The 23,720-nt window shown below is 45.2% G+C and overlaps 1 protein-coding gene across 1 annotated transcript in view; it reads left to right on the forward strand.

Annotated features, from left to right (window-relative positions):
• Window positions 1-23,720, forward strand: part of PDZD2 (PDZ domain containing 2) — a 310,856-nt gene that overhangs the window by 87,447 nt on the left and 199,689 nt on the right. The window lies entirely within an intron of this gene.

Here is a 23,720-nt window from a genome sequence, read left to right on the forward strand (position 1 = left end):
TTCCATGGAAGCCACGTGTGATGTGGTTGTTGGATGCACCTGGCTGTGTGCAGTCATTGGCCACAAATCAAAGCTCATTGGATGGAAGCCGTAAATAATATCAGGATTGGGGAGGGAGTCCTGAACTTGAGAGATAGTGCAGTGCGCTCTCTCTTGTGTCCTTCCCACCTGGGATGTTCTCCTCAGCTGTTTAAACTTGGCCTGACATTTATAGGCATTTTTCAGACCTCCTCCCCTCTGCTGTCCTCTATCCCTCTACCACACACTTCCCCTCAGCAACGAGCAAACTGGGAATAATTTGACTTAAAATCAAGGTGGAGCTCAGTAGAGTGGATAATTAAGAATGTGGTTCCTTAAAGCACTTAGGGAGTTATGAGAAATTAGAAATGTGTTTTTCATTTGAATAAGCGTTAGTGGTCTGTGAGGGCAGTGACTGAGACATCTTTATCTGTGTTCTCAGAAGCTGACAGGCTCTGAGAAGAGCCCTCAGTAGCTCTTAGTGTTAGGGTGAACCCTGCCCACATCAGCATGACCTTGATCTTCCCCATGGAGCCTCCCATGCCAGACACTGCAGCCATCCTCCCGGCCCTGCCACCAACCATCAGGCTGACCTGCGCCCCAAGGAAATCAGTCCCCAGACTTCCAGGCCAGTCCCCAGTACATTGCATGCCATCACTTCAGCCACAGAGCTCTGCCCTTACACTATTCAGTCTCTTGATTAGGGCAGATCAAAAAGAAATAAACTCACCAAGCTCCACAACCACCCCCTTTCCAGAGAGAGAATGCTGTTCAGGAGCTGGCCTGGAGGGAGAGAACCAAGAGGGGACGAACCACTGGCAAACTCTTTATATGAATGTTAATGACATGCGTGTGCTCTTAGTGTAATTTGAAAGTAGGAACACAGAAACTTTGAGGACAACAAGAAGGAGTAATGTCAGTGATGGAGGACTTGGAAGCCTCTGACCTTCCTGTCTCCATGGGGACATTGGCTCACAACTGTACATGGACCGGGTCCTTTGTTAGAAATCCAGTTAAGAGGTTCCTGCAAGCTGATGACTGGAGAGCAGCTGCATTGAAATTGTCATCGGACTACAATTCGGAAATAGCCAACTGCATGCACAGTTTGGACATATAGGAAAAGAGACATCCCATGGGTAGTAAAATATACATCGACGTGTAATAGGTTTAGCAGAGACCTCACTGAAAGGAGGATGGTCCAGCCGTGAAATACTAGGGAGAGGAGCATTAGGGAGACCAGTGACAGAAGTCCAGGGCGGGCACCTGCTGTCCACTCCTTCAACACTTGTGCTGACGAGGACCAGAGTGTCAGAGCATAGAGAGGGAGCCACTCTGCTCCTCCACGGAAGTCCCTCTTCTCACTCCCAAACAACACCCCCCCACCCCACCCCCACCCCCGTTTAGAGTTTCAGCCTTTACCCTTATACCCTAAACCGAAAATTGGGAAATGAAAGGATTTTGAAAACGGTGATTTAGTTATAATGAAGATAAAGAGCAATTTCCTGCCCACCGCTGCTACCTCTCTTTTCCCCTTGCTACTCCTTATTCTCTGAAAAATGCAGCTCGAGGAAACCTGACCCTGGGGAGTGGCGGATGTGAGAAAGCTGTGCAGCCTGAGCTGAAAGGCAATTAGCTGTCCCCAGTAGTCTCCGTGCAGGCAGAGGTGCGTCCCCAGGCAGGAAGACATCACCGTGATTTAGTTCTGTGTTGGCTGGTTTGCTGACAGCGTGCTGTGTGTCCTGAGGCCCCACAAGAAGTGGCTGGCCAAGACTGAGGTCACCACTTTGTCCAGCTGGACCGTATCTTTGCAGTGATCAAGGGTCAGTGCGTAAGAAAGAGAAGGCCTAGTGGGCTTTGACTCTGAATATGTAGCCAGCCATGAGCTGTTGCTCAACAGTCATTGGGTAAATTAAGATTATGCCTGCTTGGGTTTTGCTGGGCACTTTATTTTATTTTATTTTTTAAAGCCCAAACTTTCTTTTATAGCACTACATCCTATAACGTGAAACTTGAATGTCTACATCTGAAAGATGCTAATAAATAAATATAAAAACTCATTCATTGGTCAGATGGAGTTTTAAAAGCTCTGGGTTAAGCTTAGACAGGTTTCAGTGGTCCAGGACTCATGAGAGATGGCAGAAGGAATGATGACTTTAAGAAGAGTGTGCCACGAACAGCCATTTTCATGTATGTGATCAGGGAAGCCCTTTTCAGGAGGGTAGCTCTTGGAGGTGTCATTTGATAGAACAGCGTTTTTCAACCGCTGTTCGCGGCACACTAGTGTGCCGCGAGATGTTGCCTGGTGTGCCATAGGTGCAGACAAGACAAGAATTTTATAATTTTTCACTATTTTGTTTACTTAATATTTCATAATAAAGTAATTATAAAATACTTTCTTTGTGTTTATTTGATTCCTATTCAAGAGAATTACTTTATATATAGTCAATATAGGCACAGAGTTAAATTTTTTAACACTTTCTAATGGTGGTGTGCCTCGTGATTTTTTTCATGAAACAGGTGTGCCTTTGCCCAAAAAAGGTTGAAAAACACTGTGATAGAACAACCGTGGCCACTCGGTGCCTGCTTTTCTGGTCAAAGGCCTTCTCTGTCTCACTTGGCTTTTCACACTAGATGGCTCAATACTGTGTATTCATTTCTATGTGCTGGGGGTGGAGTGCTTTGTTTTCTTTGTTGTTGTTGTTGTTTTCAAGAAATTGACCCATTTTGACAATGTTTTATTTTAAAAATCCATCTGCCAGCTTGAAGTAAGAGGAGGACTATTTAAAATTTCAGCCCAGCCAAAACCGGTTTGGCTCAGTGGATAGAGCATCGGCCTGCGGACTGTTCAAATCCGGTCAAGGGCGTGTACCTTGGTTGCGGGCACATCCCCAGTATGGGGTGTGCAAGAGGCAGCTGGTCATTGTTTCTCTCTCATTGATGTTTCTAGCTCTCTATCCCTCTTCCTTTCTCTCTGTAAAAAAAAAAAAAAAAAAAAAATCAAAAAAAATCAATAAAATATATTTTAATAAATAAATAAAATAAAATTTCGGCCCAGCCAGTGTGGCTTAGTGGTTGAGTGTAACCTATGAACCCGGAGGTTCACAATTCAATTCCTGGTCAAGCCATCTGCCCAGCTTGAGGGCTCAGTCCCCAGTGTGGGGAAAGCAAGAGGCAGACGACCGATGATTGTCTCTCAACATTGATGTTTCTATTTTTCTCTTCCTCCCCCTTCCTCTCTGAAATAAAAAATATATGAAAAGTACCCCTGAAATAAAATAAAATAAAATAAAATAAAATAAAATAAAATAAAATAAAATAAAGGTTTCAGATAGCCTTATATCGCCTGCTGTTTTAACAATGAGGAAACAGTGGCTCAGAGAATGCAAACACCTGCGACCTCACTCCCGGCCAATGTAGGGCCGTGCGGGATGGCAGTGTAGGCCTGGCTGCTAGCTCAGGGTCCTTCTCCTTCAAGCCTGAGGACGTGGCTCCTGGCTTGTCCCCTGTTTGCTCTTGATCCATTCTTCCTGAGAGGATTTATCCAGGTCCCTTGTGCCAACTGTTGTTTAGCCACTTTCAGTTTGTCCAATTTTGAGTAGAGAGATTCTTTGCCAAATAGTTTTTAGTAGCATACCTGAAGGTGGAGTAATAAATTGGGAACAACTAGATCTATTCTTTGGAACACCTTCTTCCTGGCTAGTCTGCCTTTTCACTTGTGAGGTCAGCTCTTCCTTCCAGAGCTGTCATTGCATCCAGAGGCCGGGCCAGCCAATGGCAGGAGGATAGGTGGTACCACCTGCATGGAACTGGACTTCGAATTAGATCTCTGTCCGCCAGGTGAGGTTTCGTTCCAGGGGGACCAGCAACAGCACGCTGCGGTGCAAACAGGTGGCACCAGTTCCGAAGGCTGTTGGAACTCAGTGCCAGGAGGGCTGGCAGCATGCAGCTCATCCCTGCCTGGCTGCGAGACAGAGTGGTATTCCAGATGCTGAAACTAGCAGGAGATAGACGAGGCTTCGGCGGGTAGAACTAGGAGTGTGATCAGAACTTAAACAGGAAGGAGGATAAATGGATGCCACTGAGCAGCTCTCAAGTCTTTCCTTCCATATGTCGCAACTGCACTGAGAATTACACGTGGACCAGGATGGGCGGCCAGAGGGAATCACATAGGCGTGTGTAAGGGAAAGGGAGAGGCTGAGAATGAGCAACACCCTCTGCTCCCTCTGCTGTAACACTTGGAGCCCTTGTCCTTGTCTTCACTCTCACAAATTCCCAAAAGGTGGGACAGTGGCTGTTTTGTTCACCTTTGTGTTGCCTGAGCACAGTGGTGCCTCAGAGGTGCTTGGTAACTACTTTCAGAATGAATGAATGAATGAATGAATGAGAACTATTTAACCTTAATAGAGTTGGAATTATGGGAGGTGATATCAGGAGCTGACCCAGCCCTCACATTGCTGCAGGCAGTGCAGCTGGTGCTCCATACTCTGTCTGGCACAGTGACTTTCTAGAAGCCGTGAGTCTGGCTCATGTCTGAGTCAGTGTTGACCAGACAGCCTGGATGTGGCATGAAGCTCCACTTACCTGGAGAGAAGCAAACGCAGTTGGATCCAAGGCTGCAAGTCTGTTTCTATTTTGAACAATGGATTGAGTAAGTGTTGAGTGGGCTTTCTCACCTCACTGAGGATGAAAGGGAAGCTTTGGATCAGAACCGTAGGGCCAGAGGTTGGGCCAGCAGCGACATTTCGAAAGTCACCAAGCAAACGTTTACCACCTACAAGTCGTAATTTGGAATCTCACTGTTAGAAATGGACAGCAGATCAGACATGAAAATGTACAGAGCCTCCAAGGTAAAAAGAGCGGGGAGAAATCAATATCAACTTAATTTTGAATAACAGAGCCTGGTTTCCGCCCTCGCTGGGTGCTTGGTTTTTATCTCTAAAATGTTCCTCCTGACACGTAAAAAACCCCTGCTGTGTGAAGAGTTGGAAGAAGGCAATTAATTTTTAATGCAGAATGCAGAGTTTGGATGTGCCTGAGTGGGTTTGGAGTGGGGGCAGGATTCCAAGCCGCCGGGAGCCTGCGGTCCCAGGACTGGGCTGCGCTGAGGACCTTGGGAGGCACTTCGCTCATCAATAACATCATGATTCTTGTGGATGAAAACTTTCACACAGAGTGCACATGCCTTTCCAGGGACCAGATTTGGCTTTTTTTTTCTTGTGCTCAGTGAAAATCTCTCATGAGTCCCACCTCCCATGCCCTTGTCAGTCATTTCACCAAGACTCATGTGCTCTGGCAGGCCGAGGCCGGCTCTCCTTTCCCGAAAGATGAAAAGCACGTCAGTGAAAATATTAGTCAGGCTCAAGGAAAAGCTTTGTGTGTTCTGCATAATCACAAAGAAAGAGAAAGTAGGTCACATTTGCAGCCTGTTCTGTTTGTGAAAGGAAAAGAAAAGAGGATGAAGAAGAAAGTGTCAGATCATTTAGTTTTATCACAGCTTCTTTAGCCAGCCCGATCTGTGTCAGAGGCTCGGGTCTGACACCATCTTTACACCCTGCGGCTCCCACAGGCTTGAAGAAAGTCTCCCCAGGCGGGCTCAGTGAGTCGGAGCGCACCAAGGCCAGATGGATGGGTCCCTTGTGTGTGCTTCAGAGCATTTGATTGGCAGCTGAATGGCAGGCATTTGGACTTGGAGAGAGTGTTTTGGGGCATCTCTGGGGTGAGGGGATGCATCCTGAGAGTTGCAGCAGCAGGTAACACTATGGCACTCCCGGGTCCCAGTGCCCGCCTGCTGTTGGGTTAGGAATTGGAAACAGGACTGGAATACGCAGATGGTCCAGAGGAGTCAGTAACTCCCCTGGTCTGTAGGCCTGTGGGATGTCATGGACCAGGCCAGATTCCTCGAGAGAGGTGCAAACAGCAGTGGCCACCCCAGAATAGCCTGGTACAAAAGTAACCTAGTGGCTTGGAGTACTTGACACACTTGCCTGCAAGGGAGGCTTTTGTGCAAAGTACCGGTGCAGGGTGGTTTCTTAAGGGCTCCAGCTTTCTGAGATTCTCAATGTCAGAAAAAAGTCAAGGAGACATGAATGGCCTCAGCTTTCAGGGTCTTATCTTCTGTTTGTTGTGGTTGTTTTCACTTTCTTTTACCTACAGTTCTCATTTGCACCTTTTCTTTCTTTCTTCCTTTTTTTCTTTCTCTCTCTCTCTCTCTCTTTTTTTTTTTTTGCAGAAGTTGTAAAATCTGCATTTTTTGTGTGTATGTAAAGAAGAGTGTGCAGTTATTAGAAAAGCTTGCTGTTGAAGAAAACACCGCAGTGGCGCAGTTTGTAAAGGGAAGAATTCTTTGGTTGTGCAAATAAGCACATGTAATAGAACTGCTTGGGGATGAGCTTTGAGGCTGAGTTTTCTGTTCACCCGTTGGGAACATCTGTGACAACAGATGAAGTTCTGCCACTCTGGACTGGACAAGAGAGGACACAGAGAATGACCTAAGCATTGTCTCTTCATGGGAAGATTGAAGAGTCTTGGCCATCTCAGTCTGTGTGCACATATTACAGTATACTTTGGTGCTTATCTTGTGTGTAGCTCTCTGGTCTTCCTAGGTTTTTCATCAGCATCTTTAGTCACACTGAATCAGACAGACCTTGCACGGACATTAAGTATTACAGTATGTGACACCCCAGGTGGATGGGGGTTCTTTGGCATTTTCCAGGACCACCAAAGTCGATACAGCTTGGTATTGTGTGGAGAGGCAAAGGCTGTGAAGGTAGCATAGGGTCTGGCAGGCCTGTTGCTGGATTGGCCCGAGTCCATGGACAGGAAACCTAAGTCAACTAGGAGGCGGGTATAGGTAGTGGAGCCAGGTCCAAAATTGAAAACTATTAGATCATTTCCTCTCCGTTAAAGCAAGGACTGTGGTAGACCAAAAAATTGGAGTATGTCATGAAGCCAAGGTCACCTGCCTGCCAAGTCCAAGGACGGTTGAAACAAGAGGGGATGTGGGCGTAGTGGGATGAGCCTGATCTTTGCCTCCTTGGGCCTCAGTTTTTTCAACCTCTTAAATAACATGGTTAGATTGGATGAGTAACTTACTTTTTTCAGGTATTGGCCATCTGCTCCTGGCCATGTGACTTTGGGCCACTCACTTGGGCTTTCTATGCTGGGTTGATGTCTGTTAAATTGAAAGCCAACTGTGAACCCTTTCTTGAAACAAAATTTTGATAAGAAAGCATAATGGGCAGAGCATATAAAAGTGGGCATGCTCCAGTTGGCACAGGGTGAGGAGCCAGATTGGGCACCTGAGCCCCAGCTACTTGTGTATCAAGGTGGTTACTTGACCTCCTGGCAACAGCATTAAAAGAAATTGGGTTGGCCCTAGCCAGTTTGGCTCAGTGGATAGAGTGTTGGCCTGCAAACTGAAAGGTCCCAGGTTCGATTCCAGTCAAGGGCGCATGCCCGTGTTGTGGGCTTGATACCCAGTGGGGGACTTGCAGGAGGCAGCAAATCCATGATTCTCTCTCATCATGGATGTTTCTATCTCTCTTTCCTTCTTCCTTCCTCTCTGAAATCAATAAAAAAATAAAAAATAAAAGAAAGAAAGAAATTGGGTTGGATAAAAATCTCAAATCCCTTCTAGCTCAGAAAGGTGGTCAACAAGACTTTGTAATAGGTTCTGCCTTTTCTCTAAACCTGCTCATGGTTTCCCAGATACTTTTGCCTGGAGGGCAGCCCCTCCTGTTTGAAGAAGGGTCCCAACTGCACAGGATCAGGCCCCTCTGTCAATCATATGTTTCTGCAGGCAAGCTGAGTAACTGGACCAAGGAGGCCCTCGTCCAGACCTGGACTACACTGGGCACACACGCATCCACTGTCTGCTTGAGGAGGTATCATGGAGCGTTAGACAGCCCTTCCTAACCCAGCCCTCTCGTCTTCCTGTGAGGCAGGGGAATTTGGAGGCAGCAGGAGGGCCTTGAGAGTCACAGTCTCGAACTAAGCAGTGAAAGTGGTCAAGAGGCAACATCTGCAATAATTTCAGCATTTACCCAAAGTCTCCTGTACAGGCAGTATGTGGGAAGTAGGGAAAGCTGATGGAATCTTACCTTCTTTTAGAGACCATAAACTGGCTCCAAAACCAAGTTAAGTTAGGGTTAGTTGCCCCCTTCCTTCACTCCAAAAGGTTGTCTTGAATTTCTTTACTCATGAGAAAATGGGAGCTTGAGTTTTATTCTAACTATATTGTTAGAAATTCAGGGTCCCACGAACCATTCAATATAATTGAAGGGGAAAAACTCTGACATTCAATATTAATACCTGGGTTGTTGTCCCAATTCTGCTCTGGGGTTGTCCCAGTTCTGCTAGCTGTGATTTTGGGCTAATCAGTTGGGCTTTCTGTGCTGGGTTGATGTCTGTTAAATTGAGAGAACACCCAACTATGGCAAGGATACAGTGATATTTCACAAAGATGTGTAAGGTTGAGAGTGGTCACCCTGTTCTACAAATAATAGGAATGGCCAGTGTGCAGTTAGTGAAACCTGATATGAACACCTGAGATATGATGTTGTCCCCTCTACAGAGCCTGGGATCACATGGGCTGAAATTCCTGCTCCCCTAGCTGATCATTGCTCCTCTGTTAAGCCACCAATAGGAACAGCTTTGCTCCCAGGGAAGAGGACCAGAAGCCACTCAGTGCCACTGCTGGGCCTCATGTGGGCTCTGTCTACCTGTAGCCTGGCATCTGCTCACTTGTTCTTATTACCAGGAGTTCTGTCTGCCTGGGGATAGCTAAGTAGTTTGGGATTTCAGTACCACCCTCTGCAGAGAATAAAAACCTAGGAGGCCAGAGCAGGAAGAGATTAAAGAAGAGAAAGGAGAGGACAGGGATGAATCAGAAAGCTTAAAAGGAAAAAGAAGGGTTTTGGTTTTTTTTATACATAGAATTATATTCACTGTAATAATAATAATAATAATAATAATAATAATAAAAATAAAGAAAAGATTTAAAAATACTTGTTAGTTTCACTACCTAGAATCAAAGGGGTTAATGTTTTAGCCATTTCCTGACTTTTTACACACACACACACACACACACACACACACAAACACACACACGTTGTGTATATAAATAGACCCTTAAAGGAAAAGGTCATACTCAGTGGTGTGCTGGTCAGTGTTTAACAAACAACTAGGAGAGAGGATGTCCTGATTTGCAGCATTTGCCAATTTCCATGGTGTAAATGTTCCCACCATGGCTGATTTCAAACTACCAACAAGTGTCAACAACTTGCAAAATTCCTGAAAATTTGATATCAACCATCAGGAACCAGCGAGAGCCAGCTCCAGAACACCACTGATCAAGTTTCATCCTATTTCGCTCTTCTCCCTCCTGGCATAATGCTAAAGTCTTTATGCCTAAACTTTTGAAAGTTGTCTTTATCAAATTAATTAAAAATTTTTTTTTCAAGTAGAGTTTAAATTCAACATTATTTTGTCTTAGTTTTAGGGGTACGGCATAGTGGTCAAGGGGGACCCTTTGTAAAGTATATGATTGTCAAATTACCTTTTGAATTAAAATTGTTTCCCTTTTGGAATCGAGAGTTGGGTCTAGCCTGTTCCAGTGATTGTAAACGCTGTCCTCTAGTTTGAATTTATCTGTTTCTCATGTTTCATAGATCCTTATATGAGTAGGGAGTGGACCTATACTTTATTAGGTGGCAGGAATAAAAATGGAGTTGAAAAAAAAAAGGAAAAGACAGATTAATGTGATTAAGCAAAAGAGTGTGGTGGCCAGGAACTGAGTCTGCAGTCCATTATCCCAGGACGGATTTGACTTAATAGAGGCAATTTTCTCCTTTGCAGCTCCTTCTCCTGCCCCGCCAGCTCACGTCTATACTTGTCACTCATTTCCCCTGGCGTTTCTGATGGAAATTGGCCCCCCTCCTGTCTGTCTGATGAGAATCAGGCTGCAACTGTTTGGCCCGCGAATAACCTCCTAATCATATCCATGTTTTCCTTGTTGAATGGGAGCTTTGGGATATTGTGGGGGCAGGAGGGAGGGACAGCTGTGCTCGCTAAGCAGCAGTGTGTGTGTGGCGTCATCTCCTGCTTGGCTCGGGGTAATGAGTTGGCCTCCCTCAGCTGGTAGACTGTTGGATCTGTGGGAAGAGTCGGCTAGGTGGAAAAAGTGCTGAATGCCAAGGTCTCCCACACTGGAGTTTTAATTGCCTTAGAAGAGGCTGAGGTTTATGAGTTTCTGATATCAAACTTGGCTCTCCCAGGCCCAGTGAGTGGAGACAGGGAGTTTCCAACTAAGACTTCATAGGTGTGGGGGGCAGGTTGCTGTGGGTGGGCGCAGCGAAGTAGGGAATCCATTGTCACAGCAAGAAGGAAAGACATGGTCTTTCCCTCTACTCTATTCACACTAGCCAGGTGAACAGAGGATGGCAAGAAATCTGGTTTGGATCCCTGACAAGAGGGTCAAGTTCAGACACCTTAGAGTGTAAGAGGCAAAGGACAGAGCCAGCAGGAATAAGGGACCTCTCAGTTGGTTAAGGGTCCCCCCTCCTCCCAGTCTCTCCAATTCCCTGAGACATCTTTGATTGCTGTTCTCTATCCCTTCCCCACCAACCTGCTTCAAGTAGTCACCAAGACTGGTCAACTCTGCCTCAGAAATGGCCCAAGAAAACTACCTCCTTCCCTCATCCCACTGCTGTGGTCCAGGCAGTCATTATATCCCACGTGAGCTATGAGAACAGTCTGCCAACTGGCCTCCCTGTGATCTAGTTTCACTCAATCTGTATCCCTGCACATATAATTTTTTTAATCAGCAAAATAATATCCTATCTAATAAAAGGGTAGTATGCAAATTAATCATCACTCCATCACAAAGATGGGAGCATCCATAGCCACAAGATGGCAGCATCTAGCCTTCTCAGCCCCACCAGAGTCCCCCAGTCCCAAGGGGGGCAGCCTCTGAGAGCGGGCAGCATGAGCAACCTGGAGGAATGCTTGCTTTGTCACCACAGTGATGAGGCAAGTGTTCAGTGCCTGGCTGTGGATGGGCCTCTGGGCAGTGGGTGTGGAGTGGCCAAGCCCTGTAGAAAGCTACTGGTGCAGGGATTTGTGCACAGGGCTACTAGTGTTTTAATAAGCTCTCAGCAAATCCAGAAATCTAAAGATTCAAAAAACCACTCATAGCCTTAATTCCCCGACATGAAGTCAGCCATTTCAGTGAATAACCTTCAGAGGTTATTTTCATTCTTAAACACAGTTGATAATCAAAACCACTTTATAACTCACTTCTTACATATTATGGTGAACATTTTCTGATACTGATACTTTTCTAAAATGAAATCCTAAATCTGGTTGCTTAAATAATTCAGTAAATAAAACCACCATCAATTAAAACCCATGACCTATGTGAGGAAGGTCAAACTTCTTAGAGCAGGAGAGAAGGCTAAATGTGCCCTTGACACTAATCTCCTGCCCCCACATACCAGCCTTGCACACCCTCTTTGCCACTCTCATTCTCTTTGCATAAACACACTACCTACATGTTTACTCTGAGAATCCCATACAAATTGGCTTGTGTAAATAACTTCCATCTCCCACCATTCCCACTTGGCGAATTCTTTTATTCTTTAAGATTTATCCTAAGTTATTTATGTGTCTATCACCATTCCCACTTTGTGAATTCTTTCATTCTTTAATGTTATTTGTGTGTCTATCCCCAGGAAAATTAGGAATCTCTTGGGAGCAGAAACAGAACTGACTCAGTTTGTATTTTTAGCAACTCGTGGTTATGCCTGGCACATGGCAGTAGGCACTCAGTAAATATTTATGGAATGAATTGGCCTCGATTTGGTATGTCTGTTTTCATCCCCTTGCCAGTTTGTTTTTGTTGGTGTCCATGGTTCGTCCATATTATATTTGCTTTTCCTCTTTTATATGTTTCAGTCTTGCTGTCCTGAAATAAGAGCTTCTGGCCTAGAGCCATCCATGACTTTAGTTTTTGAGTTGAAGATATTCTTCGTGTCTTGTGGCTTTACTGAGAAGCAAGCTCAGTTTTTCAGAGTCAACAGCTTAGAGTCAGGCCTCCGGCCCTTTTCTGAACAGTTGATTTATAGGTTTATGAAAATGTTTGAAACAGGAGAAGGCAGTGTGAGTGCAAAGTGGGAATCCGCCCTCCAAACCAGGGGGCTAGCTCAGCACTCACTGGGGAGGGAGGTGGTAGGAAAAGTCAAGTATATGAGGACAGAGTTGGGTATGGCTGACCCAGGGCTCTGCCCAGGGCTGTTGAGATTCTGCAGCTTAAAAATGCCTGAGGGACTATGCTCTCTACCTCTGCCTTTTGCTCTAAAGAAAACCACATCAGGCAGTTCAGACACCAGGGGCTGCTTCTGATGGTTCTGGGGATATTTAAATATGAAGGTTTTGCCAGAGGGAGGAGTAAATATACTTTTATTTTAAATTTATTTTTCCTTCCTCACTAATCTACTTCCAAGTGGTCACCTAGACTTTATCAACAAACATTAGAGTTATTTTTATTCTAACTTGTAGAAAAAGGAAGCTAGTCAATTTCACTCCTACTATGAGTATTAGCTCTACAGAAATAAGGATGAGCAAATTTCTGTACACACACACCCCACCCCACCCCCCACCCAACCCCCCGGTCCCTGGATAGAAATAGAGGCAGGTATATCCACCTTTATTGCCACAAATTTCAAGTTTAAAATTTTGCTTTACATTAACTTTTAATAGGCACTCCAAGCTTGTTTTCTGGATGCAGGTAATAAAAATCCAACTCAAACTGGCTCCAACAGAAAGATATTCACATGTCATCAAGGTCCCAACTTCATTTTTCTCTCTGCCTGTGCCATCCTCAACATTGTGCACCATCAGGCTGGTATCAAGATGGCAGCAGCCATGCTAAACATCTGACTTTGAGTGACATCCAGAGGAAGAAGAGGGACCATCATGTCTTGGCAGTTTCTCTTAGGAGCAAGGTAGCATTTTCCAGAAGAGTCCTGGGTGGCAAGTCTCATGACTCCCTGGCCAGTGTTGGTCACCTGCCCACTCCTGAACCATTGCTTAGGAGGGAAAGATGTTTCCATTGATCAGTTAGGCCCACCTTTAGAGATGAGGATCATTGAATTCCTGAACAAAAATCAGAATTCTGTTAGGGGATTAAAAAGAGGGAATGGATGCTGGATAGACAGTCAATAGTGTCCTCTGCACCTCAAAATAAGCTGTAGCATTGGTTGCCATCTGTATAGTGACTTTGAATTGGTTTCAGCTACTCACCTTTGTTCAATATACAATTTTACCCAGAGGAATAAACAAATAAAATTGATAAAATCAGAGCAGCTTTGTTTATAAACCTATAGGAGTCTGCAGTCCTAGGATCCTGGTATGACAATTGCAGGTAGATTACCTCTTGTGTTCACGTCAAACACTTTTCTCTTCCTTATCTCCTTTCTTCCTAATGACGCAGTTCTGTTACGCAGGACAAGCGGCTGGCCGGCCAGAGAGGACCAGCATTTACAGCGTTCAGGCAAGCAGGGCCGTTCAAGAAAGGCAGCTGGGCTGGGAGCAGCAGGTTTGGGCACATGAGATGACAGGGAGCCGGGAAGAGCAGTTCCTCTGAGTGGGCTGGTGAGCTATTGTCCCAGGGCTGACTCATTCCCTCTCCGCCTGCAGAGTGTGGGTGCCCTGGCCCACAGCTGAGATTTGCACCCAGGAGGGAGTGAGAGGCCTGCTGAGGCGGGGACAGAGGTGCCGGGTGGGATTACTCCACAAAGGGCGGACATGACATGCAGGTCAACCGCTCTCAGTGCTTCATTTTTGGATGGGGTAGGTGTAGGGTTGCCACATAAAATGTAGGCCACCGCCGAAACTGGTTTGGCTCAGTGGATAGAGCGTCAGTCTGCGGACTGAAGGGTCCCAGGTTCGATTCCAGTCAAGGGCATGTACATTGGTTGTGGGCACATCCCCCATGGGGGGTGTGCAGGAGGCAGCTGGTCGATGTTTCTCTCTCATCGATGTTTCTAGCTCTCTATCCCTATCCTTTCCTCTGTGTGAAAAATCAATAAAATATATTTTTAAAAATGTAGGCCACCTAGTTAAACACAAATATCAGATAGACAATAACATCTTAATCTAAATATATCCCAAATATTGCATGGAACATACACATACCAAGACACACTACAATATTTGGGACATACTTATACTAAAACATGTCTTGCTGTTTATCTGAAATTCATATGGAACTGGGCACTATGTGTTCTGATTTGTTAAATCTACCAACCCTGCAGGGGTGGGAAATGAAGGGTCTCCTTAGCCTGAGGATGTTAGAGCTGGCTTCCTCCCCGGGGTCTCCATTCTGAGTCATGGCATGGCCAGCACCTCTCCTTCCACCCAGCCAGTGGTTTCTAAGGCCCTGGTACATCGGCCTTACCCGAAATTCGGGCGTCCGAATGGCCTCCAGTGATTCTGAGGCTCTGCTCAGCCTGGGAAGACCAGTTCAGAGTTTAAGTTCCTGAGGGTAAGAATGTCACTGTTTATTGTACTCGATAAATATTTGTTGAATGAATGAGTGAATGAATGAATTATTCCTCCCCGAGGAACCCATCTGGGCATAACCGGTGTTTATCTTGTGGAACCCAGGAACCACAGAAGCACAGGCGCCTCTGTTTCCATTTCTTTTCTGGTCATGAGACGCGTGGGAAAGGGCCTGGGTGGAAGGTGTAATGGAGAGGCTTGGAGAGCTGTAGGGTGGGATGACTAGAACAGGGCCAGCACTGGGGCCTGCCAGGCGGGGGGAGAGGGGGGACCAGGAGCATCGCACAGGGAGGTAGGCCAAGTTTTTAATCATCTCCTCAGGCTAAGGGCAAAGAGACTTGAGATTTCAAGTTGAGAGCAGATCTTCAGGCCTTTTCGCAGGATTCCTGTAGAGCCTGACTTGGCACCGTCCAGGGGCTCAGCGTCCAGGGGCAATGATGCGGAGCCTGCAGGCATCGGACCAGGGAGCCTAAAGCCTGTTGAAAATGCTTCCGCGGAACTTGGTGGGTGGCAAGTAATAGCCATTTTTGTTCCTGTTGGTAATTCCCCAGATCAGCACGGTGCCTGGGGGCGTCTGTTTCCCACAGTGCCTATCTCCGCAGGCTTAGCCATTAAAGACTCGATTTCTGTCCTAAACCTTTAAACCCATAATGGACCCAACTGGCTACATGCCCCCCACCTCCCCCAAAAGAGACTGCACTAGTGCCTACCTTATCTCCAATGCAGAAAACTCTAAACGTTTGTTTTTAAAATTCCAATTTCCTATTTTCCTGGCAAGAGACTCTACTTTGCCTACTGGATGAGAACCTGCTTCCAGTCTGAAGTGAGTTTTTGCCGACTGACACCACGGGCACCTAGCACTCTGTCGACCGAATCAAAGGCCCCTCTCAATCTGTTCCCCCATCTGTGTCACTGTGAGGGGGGCAGCCGCAGGGCCGCAGGGCCCTGGGAAATGCCGAAGCTGTCTGCAATTTCAGCGGCATACGGCTCCTCAGCAGGGCTGGGCCAAGAGTGGTAACGAGAACATGGACTCCTCTGGCTTTTCCTGGGTGGCTCTGGTTCTGCCCCTCCTGTTCTGCCTGCACACGCTCCCCCGGGGGACTGTTCTGAGCAGAGGAGAGCTGTGCTGTCGAGGCCCGCTGCGTGCTGCTTTGTAGTTCCTGCAGTTTTGTTAAACCTGGCAGGTGTCCTTGGTCCTTGGGGGCAATAGGAAGACCCTTCCCACAACCCTGAACTGAGAAACACAGAAGACAGATTGCTGTGTTAAGAATGAAATTGGGAAATAGCTCACACATGGCTGAATAGTCAGCCCCAGAAATGCCCACGTTAAGAAATTGTCCATAAAACTAATAGAATCCCAAACTGGAATTAGAACCATCTTAGGGGCGAGGGACTAAAATGTGATTGTGCCCGTAATTCAGAGAGTAAAAATGGACACTCACTGGTGCCACGGTGTGTAGTTGGGAATGGGGGGTACAGATAGAAGCAGGTCGAGTTAGTGCAGAGAACAGGAAGGGAAAGCTCCGGGAACCGGATGTTGGCGATGCCTTCCGGGTGCTTTCCAGCTCAGGAGGGTCGTGGCTAAGTGGGCAGTTTCCTTTGCAAAGCCTAGGCTGGAGAGGCAGAGATTGTGCCTCTGCTGTGCTCACCTGGTTCTCCTTGTCCTGAGGTTTGCCACCCTCTACGTCCTGCCTGCAGGAAAAGCAGGCATTAATCAGGTCGATGCAAACATCCTGCCCACTTAATAACTGGGTTTTCAATGGGAAATTAATGAACCAGCCTTCTTGCTGGTAGCAGTATATCCACACTTGAGAGGCAGATGCTCTTTCAGTGTGCAGGCAGAGTTCATGTTTCTGAGCCTGGGAGCCTGTAGACATGGATGGTGAGAAGTCAACCAAGATCAGGATCTCCTTGTAGCATCTCCTTGACCTACCAGCGGCCTTCCTCAGCCACATCTTGTACCTTCCCACAGGCCCCTCACGTTAACATGGACACAGCACCAGCAGGGTCTTAAAAGATAGTGGGTCCAACCTCCTCATATCTGCGGACCTCTCCCCAAGGCATCACGGCAGTGTCCAGTGTCTGGGGTTGAATCTCAATTTGATTGATTTCCATCCTGGTTCCTTTCCATCTGTGCTATCTCCTCTTACTTTCTCTCTGTGTTATTTCTCTCCCACCCTTTTTAAAACCAAGATGGAGCATGAGTAGCTGTGGAGGCCATTGAGAGTGCAGGGGCCAGTATCTCACACTCCTTCCCAGTCTTTCCTTCTCCTTCATTCTGATTTCCTGCCTGGAAGAGGTCAGATAAGGATTCTCTTGTCTCTCGCTCCCATGGACTTGGACTTGCTTTCTGAGGATCACTGCCTGAGGTCTTTCCCACAGGGAGGCCTGGGAAAACGGGATGCTTCTCCGGGAGGCACACGGCTGGACCTTTGTACTCTGTGATCCCTTGGTTTCCTCTAAGGATACTCTCCCTGCACCAGGCGCTCCAGCTCGGGGCCCTGCAAGCCGTGGGGAGGGGAGGAGGTAGAGGGAAGTCTCTGCACACTTAAGGCCCTTGCCAAAGCAGAGCATCTGTGAGGCCTCAAGGGAAACGCCGGATTTCCTATTGATTCCTCCTCCCTTCTTGAAACCATGGTTCTTTCTGCTGCTCCAAAGAGCTTTGATTCTGGAAGATATATTTCTTCTTGCCTTTTGGATGAGCTGAACTCTGGTTCTAAGCACGTGAGTGTAAACCACCCCAGGGGCCCCCTTCCTCCCTTGTCTTGGCAGATATTCAAAATCTGATAAAGCAGTTTGGCCCATCTCTTCTGCAGTTTAAAGCTTCCTTGTGTTGTGTATATGCTTCTTAATGAGGCTAGTGACTCCCTCCCTGACTTGCTAACTCAGCTCCAAAGTCCAGGAAAATGCTGCAACTGGAAGGAAGCTTATTAGAATCACCTCGTTTGGCAGATAAGGAAACTGGGGCTCAGAGATGTTAAATGATTTGATTGGGACCTGCAGTTAGCTAATTGCAGCGTATACCACCGGCCATTATAAATATTTGAGTCATTCTTAATTAAGGATGAGGTCAGAGCCTATGCAATTACATGCTGAGAATTCAAATACAGTTAAGTAGATTATTTACCCAAAAGCCTAAACACTGGAAGTATCTCAACAGCACGGTTGTTCTGAAAGGAACACTTGTAAAACATTGTAAAGTAACGATTAAAAAAAAATACCTCCAGTGTAATTGAAGAAAAACTTACTGTAATGCATGTTGTATGTTGAGGCGTGATGTCTAGGGTTGCAGATGACAGAATAGTGGCATCGTGGCTGCCCAGTCCATACAAGGTGAACAGAAAGGTCACATTAAAATGGGCAACCATGGTGACCTCATGATTATCTTGCTGCTGACACCAAAGCTGTGATTGTCTCAGCCAATTACCCACTCAGTAGATAGCAGCTGTTTCAAAGTATTAAATTGCCAATTCACAATATAAACAGTACCTCATAAATGCCCTCTTTCCCCAGCCATTATGCTCCTGTAGAACTAAGATACCGAAACTCCAGGAATCTTATTAGTCCAGGACTGGCCAAAGCCCGAGTAAACAATCTTAAGCTGCACACGTGCAAACTTGTTTCTGTGTCTGAAGCCGTAGCAAATTATTTTACAAATATGTAGGAAACAAATGATTTATAATCTTCATTTTGATGTTCTGATCTCCATCTGTTTTCTTGCACTCATCTTGAGAAAGAACATTCATGATGTCTCATGAATTTTTTAATTTCTACTCATTCTTATATTTTGTTACCTGGATAAGTAATTCATGTTTCAGCATATACAATATCTTCAAGTATTATATTTTCAAAATAGCTGCCACATTGTCCTTTTTCATTTCATTCAGGCCTTCCCCCTGTTTTTCAAGGGTCATCAGGCCCAGAAATAAAAGGATCTTGGTCCTATCTCACTGTGCTTTTCTCTCATCTGTAAAATCGAAGGCTGGATGCAGCAATCCCTGAGGTTCCTTCGAGGTCCTCACCTTCTGGAATTTATTTGGGAACACCTTTCTCATCCCCTAAAATCCCAGCATAGACCTTGGAAAGCCACATATTCCAGAATCTGCCATGTACCCCCAAATGTACCACATTGCCGCCCTTCACAATTCTTCATCTTTTCCTCCCAAAACCAGTGCAGTGCTTGGCACAGTTAACCCTGGGCCTTGTTGCATGGCATAAAGGCTGGATCAAATTCTTAGGTCTCATATGCACAGCCATCTGGTTAGTCTAGAGTCAGCCATGTAGATAGTTAACACTTAGCCAGTGCCTTGCTCGTCCAAAACATAAGCCAACCTAAAGGAGTCACAATCATTCGTATTTGCACTTTCTCAGGCAGTTATGGGTTTGTCTGTAACACCTGGGACTGCACAATGGTACTAGTAAACCATTGCATGAATATATGTGTGCTTTAGCCCTTTAAGAAACATGCCCTGTTTGTTTGTTTTTAAATATAATTTGTATTGATTTGAGAGAGAGAGAGAGAAACATCAATAATGAGAGAGAATCATCAATTGACTGCCTCCCACATGCTCCCTAATGGGGACTGAGCCTGAAATCTGGGCATCTGCCCTGACTGGGAATCGAACCATGACCTCCTGGTTCATAGGTTGACACTCAATCATTGAGTTACACCAACCAGGCACCCTGGGTTATTGTGTGTGTGTTTTTATTGCTGTTTTTGGTGCCTCCACATCAAAGCAGGAGCTCAATAATAGCTGCAAATCGACAACATTTAGCCCTGCCGGTGTTGGGGAAATGGAGTCAGATGCCCTGTTTTACAAGATGATTGTGAGAGTTGGAGGAAAGAATAAGATGGTGGGGAAACTTCCAATCCAACTCACTAGGGGCATTTCCACACCCATCATCTCTCTTCCTCAGGCAGCCAAGCAGGCTCTCACCTTGGAGTCTGCCCCCTGTCTGAGAACAGTCTTCCCGCAAGTATTCTCTCTCCTCAGTCTCTCATTTATTCAGGTCTCTTCTCAGAGGGGCCTTTTTCCTCTCCCCCATGTCCCCGTCACTCACTAGCCTCTGATACAACCACAGTTCTCTTCATGGTACAAATTACCATCGATGTTGTAGTATTTTACCTTTACTAATTCACCATTCTTTCACGAAGGTTTGTAGGAATGCTGTCTGTTTTGTTCAGGGCCCAACAAGTGATGGCACTCACTCAATGAACCTCAGTTGAATAAATGACTAGCAGGTATTGAATCAATACTTTTTTTTTTCTTTTAAACTAGGGAACATTTTCTAAAAGTCAAAAGAGGGATCCAGTCCAGAAGGGAGGAAGATGAGATGAAGATTTAGGAACTTGGAACTTAGCAGAGGTCAGCATAGGAGGGTGACAAGAATCCAGGACAGTTTGCCAAGAGGGAGTTCTAATAAGACAGCCTACTGTGCATCTGATTCTGAAACGAGGTCTGGATAACTGCAGTCAGGTTCAAGGCTTAGCCTATGCTCTTTGGCCTGTGATTGGTTTCACTTAGTTCAAGTTTTCTCAGCCATTTTCATTCTTGTCCCATGCTCTTCACCCCAGAGAAAAGATTTTAATGTATTTAAGTTAAAATTTAAAAATTAAATTAAATTGAATTCTGGAACACAGAAATTAAACACTAAGGAGTAAGATTTTTTTTTTTTTTTTCCAGATGGGACTGAGCTTTGTGAGGCGAGGCACTGACCTTTGGAATAGCTAAGACTTTTTCGCGTCCCCCTTCCCCCATCCCCGAACTGGTTTCCACCCCCTCGTGAGTGACATCTCCCTGTTGTGAGTGCACAAGTTAGCTGAAAGGGAATGCAAGAAAGTAGGTAGACATTAAACACAGTATCAATTACCTTAGTCACAGAAGCATTTATTTTGAATGCTAAGGCTGTCAGCTTCAGGCTACTCAACATTAATTTAAATTATCATGGCTGTTTGCTTGGGATGAGACTCTAACTGGAGAATTATAAATGATAGAAGTGCATGGGACCAGGCCTCAGACCTCCACTTCCACAGTGCTGCTCGCTGTTGATGTGGATTGATCTTCGGGATGAGAGGCTTTGAGATCTTTTTGGGATCAGCCAAACAGGGATGTCAGTATGTAACCATTTGCCAAGTTCTGTTCTTCTGTATTATCTCTGGGTCAATGTTTTGTTCACTGGAATGTTTCCTGGATATTTTGGAATATCCAGTATTTTACATACTGTTGAAAAATTGTGCACCTTTTCTTATACCCTGAGTCATCCCAAATTATTGAAGTGGATTGGAATAGCTCTGCTTCCCTTGTTTATAGAAAATCCCAGGGAAAGCCATTTATAGAACAGGAGGCTTGAAGGATTAATGGAAAATTCCCAATTACAGGTATGGAATTGAAAAGTTCTATAGCCCATGAACATCAAAGTAAGACCGGTTTGGCTGAGTGGATAGAGCATTGGCCTGGAGATTGAAAGGTCCCATATTTGATTCTGGTCAAGGGCACATGCCCAGGTTGCAGGCTCGATGCCTCATAGGGGCCATGCAGGAGGCTGCCAATCATTGATTCTCTCTCATCATTGATGTTTCTATTTCTCCTTCTCCCTTCCTCACTGAAATCAATTATATATATTAAAGTAAAACCTGTGGTCCTTGAGGGTATCTGTACACTTGATAATTTTTCATTTTTCTGAAAACTCCTTTCCTGCCCTCACTAGATTCAGGGTCAGAGGGTGAGCTCCTGGCACCATATGGGAATCTCATGACTCCACCCCTTGGCCATAACTGGCTGGAAAACAGATGGACAACTGCTTCAAGCTAAGCCAATCAGCTTTGCTCCTCTAGTGTGTCATTTAACAACTGTTGAGTTGAAAATTCTAGAAAAAAAATCAAGGTAGCATTTGTTTTCGTTAAAAGGTGTGGTTAGGTTTTGTGGGTTTTTTTAGTGCCATTTTTCTTTACCATTTTTCTTTCTTTTAAGTAGTTAACTTTTAAAAATGTAATTTATTGCAAGGATTGATATGCTCTTTCAGATGGAGGGTCAGCACTGCATCACCCATCCAGGATGGCTGTAGCTAAGACCAGGATGGCTGTGGGGAACCAGAGCGCCCTCGTTCCCTAGCCTTGCACCTCTGCCTTCTACTGGTCAATTTTATTTCTTGGCAAGATGGCTCTTTTGCTACTCAGTTAACACAGCAGGTAGAATACTGCCATCCACAATCCCTAGTTCACAAGTTATAGTTCTCACTAAACACTTGAGATTAGACCCTTGTTCTCTAGGCCCTGGGGCTCAGTTCTCAGAGCAAACTCTAGTCCACCTGCATGAGATGCCCAATTCTGGCCCCATCCCAGGGCAGGGCTTGGGCTTATTACATGACTATGGCTGCAGGAGTGTACCTCTGTCGATTCTGTTAAAAGGGTTGTCATAGACTTATTACATGCTACTTTCCATTTATTTATGCATTGAATTGGCCTTGTTAACAGAATATTCCTAGTGCCAAGATCAAGGCCTGGTTGTTCTTCTTCTTTAAAAAAAAAAAAAAAAAAAAAAAAAAAAAATATATATATATATATATATATATATATATATATATACACACACACACACACACACACACACACACACACAATATATATATATATATATATATATTTTTTTTTTAATTGATTTTTTTACAGAGAGGAAGAGAGAGGGATAGAGAGTTAGAAACATCGATGAGAGAGAATCATCGTTCAGCTGCCTTTTGCACACCCCCTACTGAGGATGTGCCCACAACCAAGGTACATGCCCTTGACTGCAAATTTGGGACCTTTCAGTCTGCAGGCCGACGCTCTATCCACTGAGCCAAATCAGTTTCCGCAAGGCCTGGTTCTTAATTGATGTTCAATAAATATGTATTGAGTGAATACAAGTTGACATCAGGAAAAAAAATTCTCGATTGCTCTTAAGTTTGGTTTTCTTCTATTAGACTTAAAGAGTATCTTGCCCAAGATATGTATCCCATTTTCATATGTATGGAATCATTGGGACTGAGACTAACACCTTGAATGATACCACAGACCATTAAAATTTGAATTTAAAGCATCTTTTTAAAAACTTGTTTTAAGTCATGGAGAGTCTGCAAGGTGACAGGCACTGGGCTGGAGTAGGGAGTATGTTGCTGAATACGACAAAGTCACTGCATTTGAGAATCACTCTGTGCAGTTTGAGAGACCTTAGAGATCACTTAGCTTAATTTTCTCATTTTACAGATGAGGAAAAGGAGACTTAGAAAGGTTGCTGATGGAAAATGTTCTGACTTATTCACAGGATTTTAAAATGTCTGTATGGCATTGCTTTTCAGTGAGAGGTGTTACTTATTTTGGCCAAAGGTAACATTCCATTTTTGTGTGTTTATGGATTATCTTTTCTTTGATTTTTTTTGCATTTTTTGTAGTAGGCATGTGCTTATGTAGATGATATTTGCTAAGCTTTTAATTTATTTGGAACCCATTAATAGCTGGCCCTCGAGTTCTCTGGAAAATCAAAACTTACAATACGAGACGTTTCTTTATGGTTACTGGGTAATAAGGTTATTTATTATTGACATGGCTTCTGACACCTCTCCCATTTATTATTATTTCTTGTTAAATCATTTCCTGAGAAGGTGAAGAATGTTTTCCATCTTTGATGGCACAGTTTCTATTGACTTTCTCTGGGCGAAAGTGAGGTTCAGAGAAGAGAGTGAAAGGGGTCATTTTTCTGCATTTACAGGGGATGAAGGTGAAAATTTTCTTTGGTGGAGAAGAAGGACTGGTGATGAAATTCAATTAACCTTTCCCCGGGTGTGTGTGGGGGGAGCAGTGATGTGCCCTGCACTGTGCAAGATTCAGTGGGGGCAGGACAGCCCCAGCCCTCTGCTGCAGCCTGCCCTGCAAGCTGGTGAGTGCATCATGGCGCTAAGACCTGCACTCAAAGGCCAGCCAGGGAGGGCTGAGTCCTCTCACCCAGAAGCATTGGGAAATATTTCTCTGGAGGAGAAGGCTTTGGGTAGGTTGGTTTTGACAGTTTTCCAACGGAAAGGAAGCAAGGAGACTGAGAGCTGTAGGATGCCAAGGGACAGGATGCCTGTGGACCTACATGATGAAGGTGGAGTCAACAGCTGAGCTCAGG

This window comes from Pipistrellus kuhlii, unplaced genomic scaffold, assembly GCF_014108245.1.
Source record: "Pipistrellus kuhlii isolate mPipKuh1 unplaced genomic scaffold, mPipKuh1.p scaffold_m20_p_4, whole genome shotgun sequence".
Taxonomy (NCBI): Eukaryota; Metazoa; Chordata; class Mammalia; order Chiroptera; family Vespertilionidae; genus Pipistrellus; species Pipistrellus kuhlii.